Consider the following 6,833-nt stretch of genomic DNA (forward strand, 5'->3'; position numbering starts at 1 on the left):
TAGATTGACAAAAAATAATGTAAGGTTTGAATGGAAAGAAGTTCAAGCGAAAGCATTTCAAATGTTAAAGGATAAGTTGTCTAGTGCTCCAATTCTATCTTTACCTGATGGTACGGAAGATTTTGTGGTTTATAGCGATGCTTCAAAATTGGGTTTGCATTGCGTGTTAATGCAACTTGGAAAAGTGATCACTTATGCCTCAAGACAGTTAAAGGAGCATGAAATTATATTCTACTCATGATATGTAATTGGCGGCAGTGGTATTTGCTTTAAATATTTGGAGACATTATTTATATGGAACTAAGTGCCAAATTATTATCGAACATAAAAGTTTGCAACATCTGTTCCATCAGAGGGATTTGAATATGCGTCAAAGGCGATGGTTGGAGCTGGTGAGTGATTATAATTGTGAAGTTTTTTATCATCCAGGTAAAGCTAATGTAGTAGCTGATACATTAAGCCTTAAAGAAAAGAGCAGTACAATTCAAGCTATAACTTTACGTACAAAATTATTGCCAAATATTTATACGAAATTGCAAGATTTCCAGACTGAAGTAGTGAAAGAAGATAAGAGTGGACAAGAACGACTTGGTGGTTTATTTGAAGATTTATCAAAAGACAGCCAAGAATTGTTGTGTTTTCGGAATAGAGTCTGGGTGCCATGTTATGGTAATCTTAGAGAAAGAATATTGACTAAAGCTCACAAGTCTTGTTTTTCTATTCACCCTGGTACGGATAAAATGTATAGAGATGTGAAACATTTTTATTGGAGGCCGAGAATGAAGAAGGACATAGCAAGATATGTGGAATAGTGTATGACTTGCTTACAAGTAAAGATTGAGCATCAACGTCCTTACTGTAAGTTGCAGCCATTAGAAATTCCAGTTTGGAAGTGGGGACGCATCACTATGGATTTCATAACTAAACTTCCTAAAACACCGAAAGGCTTTGATGCTATTTGGGTTGTCGTAGATCGCTGATCCAAGTTTGCTCATTTCTTGCCAATGAAAGAATCATATTCCATGGATCGACTAGCGAAATTATATTAATGAATTAGTAACATGTCACGGTGTTCCATCATCTATTTTTTTATAGTGATAGTCGGTTCACATCTATGTTTTGGAAGAGCTTCCAGTGAGAATTGGGTTCGCAAATAAAGTTGAGTTATGCTTATCATTCACAATCAGATGGGCAAAGTGAACGAACTATCCAAACACTAGAAGATATGATGAGGGCGTGTATAATATATTTTGGAGGATCGTGGGATTGTCACTTACCTTTGATAGAGTTTGCTTACAACAACAGTTATCATTCAAGTATTCAAGCGGCACCTTTCGAAGTATTATATAGACGAAAATGTCGAACACCTTTGTGTTGGAACGAAGTGGGCGAAAACAACTGGCTGGACCTAAAATAGTTTAGCTGACAACAGATAAAATTAATCAGATTCGGGAACGAATTAGAGTAGCCAAGGATCGGCAGAAAAGTTACGCTGATAAAAGTCGTAAGACAATTGAACTTTAAATTGGTGATAAGGTGATGTTGAAATTATCACCTTGAAAAGGAATTGTTCGTTTTTGGGAATAAGCTAAGTCCAAGGAATATTGGACCATTCCCTATCCTTGACCGAGTTGGAGAAGTGGCATACAAACTAGAGCTTCCTATGGAGTTAAGTGGTATTCATCACACATTTCATGTGTCCAATCTTCGGAAGTGTCTAGTAAATCCAGAACTAGCAGTGCCGCTACCAGAAATTAGAATTGATGATAAGTTATGTTTTGAAGAAACCCCTGAAGCCATTATAGATTTAAAACTGAAGATGTTAAGGAATAAATATATTAGATTGGTGAAGGTTCAATGGTGTTATCATAAATGCCCAGAAGCCACTTGGGAACCTGAGTCTAAAATGAAAGAAAAATTCCTCATTTATTTACTTAATAGAATTCTGGGACGAAATTCTTCTAAGGAAAAGATATTGTAATATTCGGTTTTGATTTAGAGATGGTCAGGTTTCCATGTGGTTTTTAGCACCGGGTAGTTCAGAGGTAGGATGTGGTAAATGTTGTATTAAAGGATCAATGTTGAAAACTTCTTTTCTATTTATGTCAACAAAGCTTGGGTCCAATAATCATAAGTTATGCATGTGATGGGTGAGGCTGGTGCATGCACTGACTCATCCCATTGTTACTATAAATAGAAATTTTTTAAAAAGGGAAAGGTTTTTTTCTTTTGTTCTACATCTGGACCTTTCTTAAAAAAAGAAAATAGAATTGAGGGAAGAGTGCATGAGCTCAAAGAAAAAGCGAATTGGTTTTCATCTTTGAGGTGAGTTTTTATAATCGATCTTTGAATTTGATTATGAAATATTGTTTTTATGGTTTTAACCAGCTGTTGTATGTATATTAGGTATATGTTCTTGTTCAAATGCATCATTCGATAAAGACTTGTTATCGGACACAATGTTGTTCGATGAGTCCCTAATCGATATTTTGACCAGTGAGGGAGTTGTGTTATTTATGCATTATTCGATGAGCACTTTACCGGACAAATGTATTGTCCGATGAAGGCCTTTATCGGACAAGAGTTGCGTAAGATTTTGAAGTGTTGACCGGTGAAGTTATTACCGGACATAGTGTTATCCGAATAGTATTGCCCGGATAGGTTTAGTGTTATCCGGATAAGTGTTGTACGATGAAGATGTTTTTATTATAATTATTTGAAGTGTTGTCTGGTAAGTGTATTACGGATAGGGTGTTGGTCGATAAGGACAGTCATTTGGCCCTATATTGTTTAATGCAAATGTTTAGCCAATTAGCATTATTTTTTCATGAATATTTTTGCAATATTAGATTATTATGTTTATGTATAATATTCATATGTCTATTAAGTTATCTGCTTTAGAGGCCTGGGAACCCGCAATAATTGGTAAGGTACCTGTGAATAGATGGTGGACCAGCTGTGATAGTAGGCAGGATACCGGTGATAAATGGCGGGACAACCGCAATAACTGGTAAGGTACCTGCGTATTGATGGTGGGCCAGCCGCTATAGATAGCAGGGTATGTGGGTAATTACATATAATAAGGTAGTCATGATAAATAGTAGATTTATCTTCGAGGGATGGTAGGATAGTTGTGCAATGAAATTTTAATAACTAATATTTGGATTAATTTGTGGTTGAAATGTTTAGGAATATATAAATTGTTTGATGAGAGAATTCACGCACTAGACCTTTCGGTCAAACCCTCAACTATTGTAAAAAAATATTTTGCAGGACAGCACAGGGCTGAGAACAAAGCAAGGGGAAATCATGCTAAATTTTTGGCTTAATTTTAATTTACATAAATCCGCTCTTGTTGGAGATCCTTCATATTGAATAGTTTTGTTCAGATCCTTTGTTTGTAAACGACATGGTGTTATATTTTATAAATTTGTGTTTGACTATCTCAGCCTATAGTAGGTTTGTTTTATGTTTTTGGGGTGGTTTTACAGTTCAAAAGGGGAGGGGCGGCCATGGAGGTGAGGGAGAGAGTAGGCATGGGAATGGGCCCCTACCCGTCGGGGAACCCGGTCCACCCGCCCCGGTCGGAGACGGGGATTCCCCGCTAAATCAGGAATGGGGACAGGGACGGGAATCCCCGTTTGCCTGAAATCGGGGATGGGGACGAGGATGGTAATCCCCACCCCGCCCGTTACCCGTTATATATATATATATATATATTACTAAATTATATATATATATATATATTAATGAATTATATATATATTAATTAATAAATTATATATATATATATATATATGTGTGTGTATATTATTTATTTCAACTAAACCGGTAGTTCTTAATTTTTATTTCCTAACTAGGTTTATAATCTAAATTGTTTTTTATGTTAATATGTAATATTTTGGATGTCAAGTCAAAATACTGTTACTCGATAAGTTTTGTATATTACTCGATATGATTTTATATTACTCAATATCTTTTGGTACACGTGACTTTAAGTTTTTTTTATTTAATTGAACTTTAATGGTTTTAGGTTATTAGTTCTTATATGATGTTGTGTTTTTTTTTTGTATTAAATTAAATTCATTTTGGTTTTAGGTTTATTGAAAATGTTTGAGATTTAAACATGTATGGTCGCTCACATATTTAATTTAAAATAACTTGTATAAACAGAAAAAAAAAATCCATGTTTCCCCATTGGGGATGGGGATGTGGATGTGATTATATTCCCTGGCGGGGATGGGGACGGGGATAGAGATAAGTAGTCGGGGACGGGGATGGGGATTGAGGTCCCCGCCCCATTCCCATGCCTAGGAGAGAGAAGAGGGAGATGAAGGGTTGTTTTTGGTTTTGATGAGAGTAATACGATGGTATTCTTGAGGTTATAAAAAGTAGGTTAATATTATTCTTTTTTTTTGCATTGAACATATATATACATGTAGCAACATGTTATGATAATTGAATTTTGGAATTTTATAGAATTAATAGATAATTCACCCGTCTAAGTGAAACCAAGCAAAATTTCTAATTTCTTTTCTAATATCTTCTTGAGTTAGATTCTAATTTTAAAATCTAGAATATGCCGCTTCTAACCTATAATACTAAGATATTCAAGTCTAGTACTGACCCGAGATACTATTTTGATGGAAGTCATAGTCCCCCCTAGTTGAAAGAATTTTGTCCCGAAATTCAATGGTTGCCATATTTGACCAGTTCTATTGGAAAAAGGTGAGGATACTTGCGCTTCATATAATCCTCACGTTCCCATGTATATTCAGGCCCACGCCTCAAGTTTCAGCAAACCTTCAAGATCGGAATTTTACTTCATTTAAGCTGCTTAACTTCTCTGTCGAGAATTTCATCTGGTTCTTCCATGAAGTACAACCGATCTTCAATCTGATTCTAGGAGTATGATTAATGAATCATCAGCTAGGCATTTATTGAGATTTGACACATGAAATGTATAACGAATAGCGTTTAGCTCCTAAGATAACTTGAGTTTGTATGCCACTGGACCAATCCTTCCAGTGATCTCGAACGGTCCAATATACCTGGGGCTCAACTAACCTTTCTTCCCAAATCGTACTAACCCTTTCCATGGTGATAGCTTTAAAAGCACTTTATCACCAACCTGAAACTCCAAAGGCTTTCTCCATTTATCCGCGTAGCTTTTCTGACGATCCATGGCCATTTTAAGTCTATCTCTGATGATTGAGATCTTGTTAGTAGTCTCCTGTACAATTTCGGGTCCCGTTAGTTGTCTATCCCCAATTTCTAACCCACAAAGTGGTGAACGAGACTAACGCCCATACAAGACTTCATATGGCGCGCATTGAGTACTAGTGTGATAGTTGTTGTTATAAGAAAACTCAGCCAAAGGTAAGTGAGTATCCCAACTTCTTCTGAAATCTATCACACATGCTCGAAGCATGTCTTCTAAGATCTATATAGTCAGTTCACTCTGCTCGTCAGTTCGAGATTGATAGGTAGTGCTCAAGCTCAATCGTGTACCCAATGCTTTCTGAAGTGACTGCAAAAACCGGGTTTTGAAATGACTATCCCTGTTCGAGATGATGGAAATAGGTATTCCGTGACGTGCAACAATATCTTTGATGTAGATGCAAGCTTCTCCATCTTATAATCTTCCCGAATGGATAAGAAGTGTGCAGATTTCGTCAATCGATCCATTATAACCCAAATCGAGTCGTGTCCTTTAGCAGTTCTGTGTAGTTTGGTAATAAAGTCCATGGTTATTTGCTCCCATTTCCACTGTGGAATCTCTGGTTGTTGCAACAGACCGGATGGCTTCTGATGTTCAGCCTTGACCTTCGAGCAAGTTAAGCATTTCCCCACGTACAAGGCAATATCTTTCTTCATTCCTAGCCACCAAAAGTATTTCTTTAGGTCTTGGTACATCTTATCCTCCCCGGGGTGAATCGAATATTTAGATTTATGGATTCCTCCAAAACTATTTCTCGTAGTTTGTTAGTTTTCGGAATCCAAACTATGTCCTTGAAGTAACATACCTCCATCAGACTTAGTTTTAAATCTATGCTCCAAATGATGTAGGGTTTCGTTCTTCAAATTTTTCATTTTCATTGCTTCGTCTTGGCTTCAAGAATTCAAGTCTTTAAACTCGTCTGAACAAACGCTCCTAATGCTCGCACTCGTGAGGGCTGTACCCTTTCCTTGGACTTATCTGGGGTATCGAATTTCACCATCATAGTCACTGAGTAATTCTACCCATCTTCTCTGCCTCCAATTAAGCATTTTTCAATTGAGGATGTGTTGAAGACTCTTGTGATCAGTATAAATAGTGCACTTAGTGTCGTACAATTAATGTCTATAAATTTTAAGAGCCAACACCACAGCTCCAAGTACCAAGTCATGGGTGGTATAGTTCTTCTAATGAACTTTGAGTTGTCTTGAATCGTATGTTATAACCTTGTCCCTCTACATCAATACGCATCCCAAACCTTGATGTGATGCGTCATAATACACTACTGTTGATCCTCTCTTTCAGTGATTTGATGATAATCCCTTTTTTCCTTTCACGTTGTATTTGTGTTTCTGTATTTTCAGTTCCAGCGATCATCATTGAGTATGTTCAGTGATCGCTGAAGAACTTGCTTTGTAAATTCATTAGAGACAACAATACTTCAAGAAGATAACACTCACACTAAAGAACCTTCAGCGAACGTCGAAGACTGAAACTGAAGATTAGAGACTGGCGAGTACGTGATCTGAAGCGGAATTCAGTGATTACAAACCTGTCTACATATGTGTGAAGACTGCTCTAGCTTCAGCAAATGATGATGAGACCTCCAGGTCAT

The sequence above is a fragment of the Cynara cardunculus genome, assembly GCF_001531365.2.
Source record: "Cynara cardunculus var. scolymus isolate 2C chromosome LG 4, CcrdV1, whole genome shotgun sequence".
Lineage (NCBI taxonomy): Eukaryota > Viridiplantae > Streptophyta > Magnoliopsida > Asterales > Asteraceae > Cynara > Cynara cardunculus.